We start from the raw sequence: 12,485 nt of genomic DNA on the forward strand, positions 1-12,485 counted from the left end.
TGCGAAATACTATCATGCTTTCTACTAGACAGTTTATTTTCGTACAAGTTTCAACATATTTTATAATTATCATTCCATATCATGAAAAGACTCAAGTAGGCTACCTGATATTTCTTTAATGTAACAGATCTTTCTATCTTGATGTTTTTCTAGAACTTCTGATGGTCCTTGTCTTCTAATTTTATTAATATAAAGCAATCTGAATTGCTTTAATATTTTATATCTTAACTGTTTTTAATAACACTCTATCACTATTGTACTTTGGTTTATTTTTCATTCTTCTCTGTAAACTTTGTAAACGTTTTAAAATATGCTACATAAATAAAGCTGTGTGGATGAGCATGGTGTCATGTTTCTTCACAAGAACCAAGGCCAGAAGGTAAGCTGTTCTGGAAAAACAAAACAATGTGTTGTTCAGAAGGTGATTGTGTTAAGAGATTCATCTTCAATAAACCACAGCCACTATTCATCATCAATGCCTAAAGAACTGATTTGTCAGTGCTCAAAGAAGCACAAACTTCTACACATTTGTACAATGTACATATTAACCACATTATTCATTAGTGATTCATACTGGGCACATCGATGAGCATACTGAAGTTTACTGTTTAACAATGCATCTATAAAATACAGTGGCATGTGAACATGTTGGCACCCCGGTCACAATTACTGTTACTGTGAACAGTTAAGCAAGTTGAAAGATAAAATGATAATAATAATAATAATAATACATTTTATTTATATAGCGCTTTTCAAGATACTCAAAGACGCTTTACATAAGACAAATAATCAAAACAAATACGTACATACACCATACAAATCATAGTACAAAATCAAAATAGTACATCAACATCAAGAATAATTAAGATAAAAACAAAGAGAGCAGCATAAGACAGTTCATTAAAAATTAGCTAAATTATGAGAGAGAACAACAAATATAGAACAATTTCTTAAAATTAGACAGAAACAGGACAGATTTACATGCAATCAGGAAACTGAAAACTTTACAAGTTTTAGGATCTAGGACTTCACATTTCTGTCGTGATCTAAGTATAAAAACTATTAAAAAGAAAAGCAAAAATAAAAGCATTTATTTTGTGTTGTTACAAGTTAAATGCCACTCTGAATAGATGAGTTTTGAGAAGTGACTTGAATTTGGACAGGTCAGGACAATCTCGTAGGTGTTTGGGGAGAGCATTCCATAAAGATGGAGCAGCTATGGAAAAGGCCCTGTCACCCCAGGTCCGGTGCTTGGTCCTAGAGGGTATGGACAGTAGGTTAGCCTCAGAAGAGCGAAGGCTACGGGAGGGAATGTGCTGATGGAGCAGGTCGGTGAGGTAGGATGGGGCCTGATTATGGAGAGCTTTGTGAGTGAATAGAAGAATTTTGAATTGAATGCGTTGAGCAACGGGAAGCCAATGAAGTTTTTGTAGAACAGGTGTAATATGATCACGGGAGCGAGTATGAGTAAGGAGGCGAGCAGCTGAATTCTGGATAAGGCATATTTTGATCTCCAAAAGGCATAAAGTTAATGATGACACAAAAACTTTTTTTTTTTTTTATCTTTTACATTTTCAAAATAGCGAAAATATGAAAAGGGCCCAAAGCAAAAGTTCTAAATCTAAAAAGCAATTAATACTTAATGGAAAGATGTGTTTTGAGAGGCAATTTGGCATACTGGCACAAATACGAATTCATTGGAATAACAATCTACACCTGCACTATTTATCCATTATTCCTTTTGGTATATAAGGCCACTGTTTCATGTTACATGTGCTATAATGTCACAACATGGACAACGTCCTCATCAATTTAAAGGACAGCCAAAAGAATATCACCCTATGTGTACCAAAAACTGTTGCAGAAAGGCTGAAGCATGGTGAGTAAACAAAAAATGCATGATACAACTGTAATGGTCTTAGGAATACTTTATTTACTTTGATATACTTTTCCAGATAACGAGTATTTGGCTAACACAATGACTCAAATAAGAACTGCAGGGAATACAAAAAGCTATGAACCAGGTACAGGTACTCTTTATTTATACAAAACAATCACATCACAGTTTTTGAATGCTTTTTCTTTGTAGTATTTTTATAAAGTGGTCAGAAACTTGTAAAGCACACATAACTAAGGCCTGTTTTGGCTCAAAAAGTAAAAAAGAAAAGTAATGTAAATCTCAGGTTCTGTGATGTTAAATGTTATGTATGGTCTTTTGTGTTATGGTAAGTGGTTAAACCAACTGTGTCCAATTGCACATTAGTTTTGGGGATGTATTTTTAATGTACCATACTTACCATACCAGTTCTTTATTGTGTTCACAGACTTTATCTTCTACGCGTTGAGTAATGAAGAATTCACATCCCTCCTGCACAACACTGTCCTGTTGGTGTGTCTCGTTCTTGCTGCCGAGCGTGCCAGGACTGCTGCTCTTCTACGCCATCTGCCTGGGCCTAAACTGTATCCTTTACTTTTTATAGTGCCATTCTGTTTGAGGTACATCAAATAGAATTGATAGATTGTTTTGGAATGTGTGAGAAACCGGTGAAGGAGCATGCCAAATTCTTACAATGACTGGAGATGTGTATTAAATGTAGGTCCCACATTGCTGAGTGGTACTTTTCCTTAGTATTTTAGGGTGGCACAGTGACATAGCAGGTAATGTGGGTGCAGCAAAGCATCTTGAACTTAACCTTACAATACTGATAGTGAGTTTGACATGTTCTCACCATGTCTAGGTAATGTAATTTTCTCTTTGAAACTCTGAACTGGATGAATTGGAGGTGCCTAGTGATAGACTGGTGCCTTGACTAAACTTAATTTTCATCTTGCAGCCAGTGTTTCCAGAGCCACTGTGACCCTGATGAATTTATCTGCTCCTGGATATACTATACTGATATTACAGAACAGCTCTTAACATACTTACCAGACAGCTCTGAGTTCATCAAATTCCTGCAACGGATAGAAGGTCTTGGTGTGTGCGCCTGCCTGCCATCATGGGCGTTCATTCCCGGTGTCTCCTACCTACCCAGCTATCAGCTGCCCACCTACACGAGCCCTACACCAAGGTTACCGCCTGCTTGCAAATAAGTAGCCTAAATGATGTACAGTACGTACTGTACGTTTACATAAACCTGTACGTGTCAGGACTTTAATGATTTCTGCAACTGTAAGATTTAAAGAAATCAGTTGCAGCATAAAAGCCATCAAACCTCAATGAGCTGGAAGCTTCTGCACGAGAAGAACGGGTGAAGATTCCACAAGAAAACATCAGATTGTGTTTGTTGGCACGTACCAAAATCACTTATTAGAGCTTTTCAGGCAGTTGTAGCCTAGCGGTTACGATACTGGACTTGTAATAAAAAGGCTGGTTTAAGCCCAACCGCTGCCAGGTTTCCACTGTTGGGCCCTTGAGCAGGACCCTGAACTCTCAATTGTTTAGACAGTTTACTGTCACAGTTCAGTACACACGCACACAGGCACATTTACATTTAGCAGATGCCTTTATCCAGAGCGACTTGCAGTACTTTGACAGTTTACAGTCTGAGCAATTGAGGGTTAAGGGCCTTGCTCATGGGCCCAACAGCAGCAACCTGGTAATAGTGGGGCTTGAACCATCAACCTTCTGATTACTAGTCCAGTACCTTAACCACTAGGCTACAACTGCCCATAGTGACTGTAAGTCATTGATTAAAAGCATATAAATAGGCAAAGGGATGTTCCACAAAGTACTAAGGCTGGGGGTTGGATAATAATAAACATGGACATCAGTATTTTGTGTTTATCCTAAAATAATATTGAATATTATGGTTGGGTGATTACTTTTGATTGCAACTGTTCATGTCCCTTACAGGTGTATGTAAACCTTTGACCTCAACTATATTTCATACGTGACATTCGTGTAAGCTGATCTCTCTGACCTACCTGCTCTTGTTTGTGTTTAAGACCTGAACCTTACGCTGAGGCTGCTCGTTTGGGAATAGCAGCGACTAGCAGGTTCCAGTTGGAAGATCACTCCCATGTTCAACCATGGGCGCACAGCGTACCGGAGTGGCACTACGAGCCTGTTATGGAAACAGATACACAGCTGTTGGATGAAGAGTTGATAAGAGTGGGGATAATGGCATCGCTGCAGGACGGGTGCAGCAGATAACGTGGAGGTGTCCAAATCCTCGGTTTAGTCAATAAGGTTTGTTTTCTTTTAATTTAATTTAATTTTCATTAGCCTCTTTGTATTGGTCAGGGTTGCTACAGGTTTGATTCCACTGGGAAACACTTGCTGCGGGAATACCTTGGAGAGGGTGCTAATTCATTCACCCTGCCTCCCCGACACAGCTAGTCAGGTCTGTGTAGGAGCCCGGCTGACCGATGCGCTCTCAGTGCCGGTCACAAACCCCGATTTAAAGAAGAATGACAATAAAGTTGCGTCATGAAGGCACAGGACACAAAACTGTGCCCGATCAGGAATGCAGACTAATATGATCCGCTGTGGCAACCCATAAATATACAGGTGAAAAATAAAAATAATATTTCCTATATTGCTTATAGACTGCAGCAGCTGCAGAAGATGGGCTTTCCTACAGAGAAAGCCATGGTGGCGCTGGCTGCTACATTTCTCTGCTCATAGATGACCAGGTCGGGCCTCCAGCACTATTGCAAACACCTCGACCAGAGCAGAGGTTGTGATAACACCACCTAACATCCTAGCGGTGATGAGCAAGTGTATTGGATCTCTGCCCCACCTGATTGAACCTCGGTTTTGGATTTTAATTATTTCTGTAACCATTCTGTGACAGTATAATTGGAACACAGGCTTATTGTTCAAAACACAACTTTGTTCTTTTATAAGTTTATTCTTGGAGCACATCACACAGTCTCCAAGCACATCATTCAGTCACCTCCCACATAATTAATACATGTAAAAGTTTAAAAAATGTAATTGTGTGGTGAAGAAAGGCTAAACAGCAGATTCACCACCAAAAAGAGTCAAAACAAAAACACCAGTGTCAGCCACTGTGGAGCATCAGAGGTGAGCTAACCAGTGATCCAGAGAATAATGTAAAAAAACAGGCAATTAATGAGCTAACTTAATCGGTCCCCAATGAAACCCAAATAAAGGAAATAAATGTCTGAATCTAGAGAAAAAAGCAACAGATTAGAAATACAATCAAGTGCGTGCCAGCTACTCGATCCACTAATGTACCACAGTACTATTGCAGACCAGCGCGCCATTAAACTAAGAACAACCCTAACCCTAGATCCTTTAGGTTTTAGTTCTTCAGTATTTACTTTTTAGTTAAAGAGAAGTCGCTAAAATAAGGGTTAATGCAACATCAGCCAGCTATATTTCCAACTGTCACAAGCACAATAAACCAGTGGGTGTTAACTTTCCTCCCGCTTGGTAAAACTGATTGTTACAGGCTGACTGTTGTATTTTGTATTAGCATTAAACTGTATATTCTAAATCTTTAAAATAAAACAATTATGAAAGGTAGTGACTTCATTTGCTCTACCTGTCCACTGCTGTTCTATGGCTCGGATTTGTGCATCTGTAAAGTGCCAGTGTTGTGCCAGTGTCTTCCACTCTCCAGGTTTTAGATATTTTGTGGCTAACTTCCATAAAATAGAGCGGATGTGCTGCGTCTCTGTCCTGTGATCCTGTTTAAAGGTCACATTCCTTATCCCAAAGGATTCAGCATCACAGTCCTGCGAAACAGAACAGAAATAAGTTTTGGTTTTAACTAAGACTAACAAGTGTGTATAAATATCTCATAAATACCTGTTTCCATTTGTAAAATTGATCAGCTTTGATAATCATGTCTACCACGTTTACATGATTGCTTCTAGCTGCAATGTCCAATGATGTCTTTTTCTGCTGCAGATGTGGAAATACAGATGTTTCCATTCATGTAATCAAGCAAAATGAATTAAAAATACATACAATAAGTAAATAAATAAAAATGTGTTTACAGTATTTTATTAAACTGGCATGTGTGATTGCACCTTGTCGAGTAGTTCGAGGTTAACTCCAGCCAGGAGGATCAGTTCAGCTATGTTCTGGTATCCGTGTTCTGCTGCTATGTGCAAAACTGTTTGCAGCCGCTATGAAACAAATGGAAACAATCAGAGAAACTAAAACTGAGCAAAAAAATAATTAAATAAAATGAAATTAGCTGATCAACATTTTTTGAACTTGCTAATGTTTTAGTTTCTTTTGCTGAAGGAGTTTGGGATTTATTGCTAAGTAATGTAAGCGAGTGTTGGATTTAAAATGATGTACTCACATAATCAAACAAGCCCAGGTCACAACCTGCATCAATCAGTATTTTAACAATCTCAGTGCAGTTGTTGAACACAGCAATGTGTAGTGCAGCTGTATGATTCTAAAAAAAAAAACCAATTAATTTAGTTAAAATAAAGCCTAACCCTATTTTATTACAATAAATTAATGTTATGACTTTCTAATCAATACATTTTTAATATTAAATAAATCGAATAAGTACCAACACCATATGAGAGTAATACCCCTGTAATACCATAATTGAAAACAAAAACTGTATTTAATCAGTGGTGTGGCAGTACTCTACATGCTAAGTGTCTCAGAATTCACTATAGTATGTAATCCTGGGTGTGAAATGGTTGCTCTAACACAGATTTAAATACCTGTAAATTCAACATTCCCCACATTAGCCATATACAGTGTATCACAAAAGTGAGTACACCCCTCACATTTCTGCAAATATTTTATTATATCTTTTCATGGGACAACACTATAGACATGAAACTTGGATATAACTTAGAGTAGTCAGTGTACAACTTGTATAGCAGTGTAGATTTACTGTCTTCTGAAAATAACTCAACACACAGCCATTAATGTCTAAATAGCTGGCAACATAAGTGAGTACACCCCACAGTGAACATGTCCAAATTGTGCCCAAAGTGTCAATATTTTGTGTGACCACCATTATTATCCAGCACTGCCTTAACCCTCCTGGGCATGGAATTCACCAGAGCTGCACAGGTTGCTACTGGAATCCTCTTCCACTCCTCCATGATGACATCACGGAGCTGGTGGATGTTAGACACCTTGAACTCCACCACCTTCCACTTGAGGATGCACCACAGGTGCTCAATTGGGTTTAGTCCATCACCTTTACCTTCAGCTTCCTCAGCAAGGCAGTTGTCATCTTGGAGGTTGTGTTTGGGGTCGTTATCCTGTTGGAAAACTGCCATGAGGCCCAGTTTTCGAAGGGAGGGGATCATGCTCTGTTTCAGAATGTCACAGTACATGTTGGAATTCATGTTTCCCTCAATGAACTGCAGCTCCCCAGTGCCAGCAACACTCATGCAGCCCAAGACCATGATGCTACCACCACCATGCTTGACTGTAGGCAAGATACAGTTGTCTTGGTACTTCTCACCAGGGCGCCGCCACACATGCTGGACACCATCTGAGCCAAACAAGTTTATCTTGGTCTCGTCAGACCACAGGGCATTCCAGTAATCCATGTTCTTGGACTGCTTGTCTTCAGCAAACTGTTTGCGGGCTTTCTTGTGCGTCAGCTTCCTTCTGGGATGACGACCATGCAGACCGAGTTGATGCAGTGTGCGGCGTATGGTCTGAGCACTGACAGGCTGACCTCCCACGTCTTCAACCTCTGCAGCAATGCTGGCAGCACTCATGTGTCTATTTTTTAAAGCCAACCTCTGGATATGACGCCGAACACGTGGACTCAACTTCTTTGGTCGACCCTGGCGAAGCCTGTTCCGAGTGGAACCTGTCCTGGAAAACCGCTGTATGACCTTGGCCACCATGCTGTAGCTCAGTTTCAGGGTGTTAGCAATCTTCTTATAGCCCAGGCCATCTTTGTGGAGAGCAACAATTCTATTTCTCACATCCTCAGAGAGTTCTTTGCCATGAGGTGCCATGTTGAATATCCAGTGGCCAGTATGAGAGAATTGTACCCAAAACACCAAATTTAACAGCCCTGCTCCCCATTTACACCTGGGACCTTGACACATGACACCAGGGAGGGACAACGACACATTTGGGCACAATTTGGACATGTTCACTGTGGGGTGTACTCACTTATGTTGCAGCTATTTAGACATTAATGGCTGTGTGTTGAGTTATTTTCAGAAGACAGTAAATCTACACTGCTATACAAGCTGTACACTGACTACTCTAAGTTATATCCAAGTTTCATGTCTATAGTGTTGTCCCATGAAAAGATATAATGAAATATTTGCAGAAATGTGAGGGGTGTACTCACTTTTGTGATACACTGTACATTTTATTTGATTAAAAGATTAATAAGGGGACTTCCGGTCCAGCAGGTGAGGTGATGGCAGCATAGAACGGTAGGCTCCCGACAATAATAATTAAAATATAGCCCGATATAACTCGAATATTGCTTAAAGGCTGATAGAGGACTTATAGATATCAAGGGGGAACAATAATGCCCAAAATAGGGAAGAAAAGTTCTGTACAAAGCCAAAAACACGACGAAGAGGAGGAATGCCAGCCGCTACAAACGGAAAGCAGCATGGAGGACGAACAGATAAACACGGACTCGGAGCCAACGCGTGAAGCCGATTTGAACACAATTTTGATGGAACTTCAAGAATTCAGGAACGATTCAAACCAGAAGTTAAGTGGCATAAGAGACGATATAAACAAGATTTACAAACGAGTGCCTCTCCATGGTTCATTCTCGACGGCCGTTTCTCTGGGTGTAAAGGAAAAAGTTATTGGGTGATATTCAATAAAGTCTAAAATCACACTTATTGTTACTGTATTTATATACCTGCCCACACCTACTCTAACCCCTAACCCTAAACCTAACCTAACCCCAATCCTAACCTAACCCCAATTCTAACCTAACCCTAACCTCAACCCTAATCCTAACCTGACCCCAATCCTAACCTAACCCCAACCTTAACCTAACCCCAATCCTAACCTAACCCTTAACCCTAACCCCAATCCTAACGTAACCCCAACCCTAATCCCAACCTAATCTAACCTTAACCTTACCCTAATCCCAATCCTAACCCCAACCCTAACCCTAAACCTAACCCTAACCCTGTAAATTTATTCTTCCCTCAAAATAACTCAATATACAGCCATTAATGTCTAACCCACCGGCAACAAAAGTGAGTACACCCCTTAGTGAAAGTTCCTGAAGTGTCAATATTTTGTGTGGCCACCATTATTTCCCAGAACTGCCTTAACTCTCCTGGGCATGGAGTTTACCAGAGCTTCACAGGTTGCCACTGGAATGCTTTTCCACTCCTCCATGACGACATCACGGAGCTGGCGGATATTCGAGACTTTGCGCTCCTCCACCTTCCGCTTGAGGATGCCTCAAAGATGTTCTATTGGGTTTAGGTCTGGAAACATGCTTGGCCAGTCCATCACCTTTACCCTCAGCCTCTTCAATAAAGCAGTGGTCGTCTTAGAGGTGTGTTTGGGGTCATTATCATGCTGGAACACTGCCCTGCGATCCAGTTTCCGGAGGGAGGGGATCATGCTCTGCTTCAATATTTCACAGTACATATTGGAGTTCATGTGTCCCTCAATGAAATGTAACTCCCCAACACCTGCTGCACTCATGCAGCCCCAGACCATGGCATTCCCACCACCATGCTTGACTGTAGGCATGACACACATATCTTTGTACTCCTCACCTGATTGCCACCACACATGCTTGAGACCATCTGAACCAAACAAATTAATCTTGGTCTCATCAGACCATAGGACATGGTTCCAGTAATCCATGTCCTTTGTTGACATGTCTTCAGCAAACTGTTTGCGGGCTTTCTTGTGTAGAGACTTCAGAAGAGGCTTCCTTCTGGGGTGACAGCCATGCAGACCAATTGGATGTAGTGTGCGGCGTATGGTCTGAGCACTGACAGGCTGACCCCCCACCTTTTCAATCTCTGCAGCAATGCTGACAGCACTCCTGCGCCTATCTTTCAAAGACAGCAGTTGGATGTGACGCTGAGCACGTGCACTCAGCTTCTTTGGACGACCGACGCGAGGTCTGTTCTGAGTGGACCCTGCTCTTTTAAAACGCTGGATGATCTTGGCCACTGTGCTGCAGCTCAGTTTCAGGGTGTTGGCAATCTTCTTGTAACCTTGGCCATCTTCATGTAGCGCAACAATTCGTCTTTTAAGATCCTCAGAGAGTTCTTTGCCATGAGGTGCCATGTTGGAACTTTCAGTGACCAGTATGAGAGAGTGTGAGAGCTGTACTACTAAATTGAACACACCTGCTCCCTATGCACACCTGAGACCTAGTAACACTAACGAGTCACATGACATTTTGGAGGGAAAATGACAAGCAGTGCTCAATTTGGACATTTAGGGGTGTAGTCTCTTAGGGGTGTACTCACTTTTGTTGCCGGTGGTTTAGACATTAATGGCTGTATATTGAGTTATTTTGAGGGAAGAATAAATTTACACTGTTATATAAGCTGCACACAGACTACTTTTCATTGTGTCAAAGTGTCATTTTGTCAGTGTTGTCCCATGAAAAGATATACTTAAATATCTGCAGAAATGTGAGGGGTGTACTCACTATTGTGATACACTGTATATATATATACAGTATATATACAGTACATTAAAACCATTAGATGTTAGTAGAAGCCTCCACAAAAAACATCTGTACTAATTATTGTCTGCAAATACAAAGATTCAAGTATTCAATTATATACTGAACACAACCTGTCTGTGCAAATTACATATTACATAGGGGTGGGGGGGGGGATTAGAAAGTGTTTGGTTATGATTTTAAATAGTGTTCACTGTTAGTCTCAGTAACAGTGTGTGCACAAGTTATATCAGCATAACAACCTGCTTAGTATACTGCTGTTTGAGTAGCACAGTGAGCAGAGCACAACATGTATATTTTTCCACCGTAGGTTCGAATCTGGCTTAGGTAAAACTAAAGTAACACAAGCATGGCAGGCGCTACACTACCGTACCTTTGTCATTATACTGCAGGTACAGGAAATAGCATTCATTCATTCATTCATGTCTTATTTCATGAGTAATTAATAATTCATTCCTGCATGTAATACATTAATGAATTCATTATAAATATGTACAAGTTTATTTTGTCTAATGTAAGTGGTAGACAAGGTACAAAAACCATAGTTGAGTTAAAGTAGAGATATCCAAGGTAAAATATTACTCCAGTAAAAGTAGTAGTAGTAAAAGTAAAAATACTCTTTACCTCCTTGAGTAAAAGTACTGAAATATTTACCTTCAAATGTACTTAAGTATGAAAGTAAAAGTAGCATGATTTATTATGGCTCTAATGTTTGATGATCATTTCTGTAACAAGACTCTTGATTAATCAACTCATTTTAGGTGAAAAGACTCAAGTGACATTAATTTAGCTTAACTGACTAAGCTAAATTCAGTTATACCTGTTAATTAAGATAAACATGTAACATTTAGTGCTGAGCAAATGCTAAACAATAACAGTATTAAGTATATTAATGACATCAAATTCATTTTTTTTTTTTTTAAACAAAGCAGCATACAGCTGAAAATGCTTGATTATTAGTGGAAATTAATGGGGCTCTAGGGTTGAAAGTGAATGTTTGGAACTATTCACTAAAAATGTCTCTGCCCCCGTTACAATGATTCCCTATGGGAGTGTGGCCAGACAGACTGATGTGTAGAAATGGGGGAGGGTAAATGTCATGTGTATGAACAGAGTCTGACAGAGCTTTAGAGCCAAAAAGGCACAAATGTATTATGTAATGCCACTATAAAGTACAAATAATTCATCAATTTTTTTCTGCAACATAATTAGTTTTTTGTGTGTTTGAAAGCTTTGGAGACCAACATGGACTCTGTTTATTCCAACTTCAATAAGTCCAGATCAGAATTAGCTAGAAGCAAAACATTGATAAACAACATTTGCCACATGAATAAATTGTTGGTAATGGAATATGTATAATATTATTATCAATATATATAATATTTATTTAATAAATACACAGTTCCACAGGACTAAGGAACGCATTAACAGATTTCCCATACATCCTTATGGGAAAAAATACCTTGAAACTCAACGTCTATTAAACTCAACGTCACTCCCAGAACCGACTGATGTTGAGCTTCAAGGTACCGCTTTACTCATTTATTTGTGAAATTGTTGAAGTATGAAGAATAATCACAGCATACTAATCCAAAGATCCAAACAGAATTCTAGAATTCTACCAGAAGCTTGTTGATGTTCATTAGAAGCAGCAGATCAAGAATCAGAAAAATGAAGAACTGCTGTCTGTATCTTTAACCCATCAGGTTTTCAAAAAGCCAGAATAAAATCATTTAATAATTAAATTTGATATCTAAAAGGAATCTACAGATTTATTAGCAAGAACAGAATTTTACTGTAAATAAAACGGTTACAATCTAACATGAGAAATTAAAGTCATTATTTAAACAATGTTTCTGTGGTTTTCTG

General features: G+C 39.4%; 1 long non-coding RNA gene and 1 pseudogene across 1 annotated transcript; one reads left to right on the top strand and one right to left on the bottom strand.

Moving 5' to 3' along the window:
• The first annotated feature begins 2,348 nt into the window (after positions 1-2,348).
• LOC134325594 (rhomboid domain-containing protein 3-like) lies at positions 2,349-4,686 on the top strand (annotated as a pseudogene).
• Positions 4,687-5,803: 1,117 nt separating this feature from the next.
• Positions 5,804-6,363, bottom strand: LOC134325841 (uncharacterized). The gene is made up of 3 exons (XR_010014372.1): positions 6,285-6,363; positions 6,004-6,102; positions 5,804-5,875 (listed from the first exon to the last, which is right to left on the bottom strand). It is a non-coding gene; the product is annotated as an uncharacterized LOC134325841 (long non-coding RNA).
• Positions 6,364-12,485: the final 6,122 nt, after the last annotated feature.

This window comes from Trichomycterus rosablanca, chromosome 13 (assembly GCF_030014385.1).
Source record: "Trichomycterus rosablanca isolate fTriRos1 chromosome 13, fTriRos1.hap1, whole genome shotgun sequence".
NCBI lineage: Eukaryota > Metazoa > Chordata > Actinopteri > Siluriformes > Trichomycteridae > Trichomycterus > Trichomycterus rosablanca.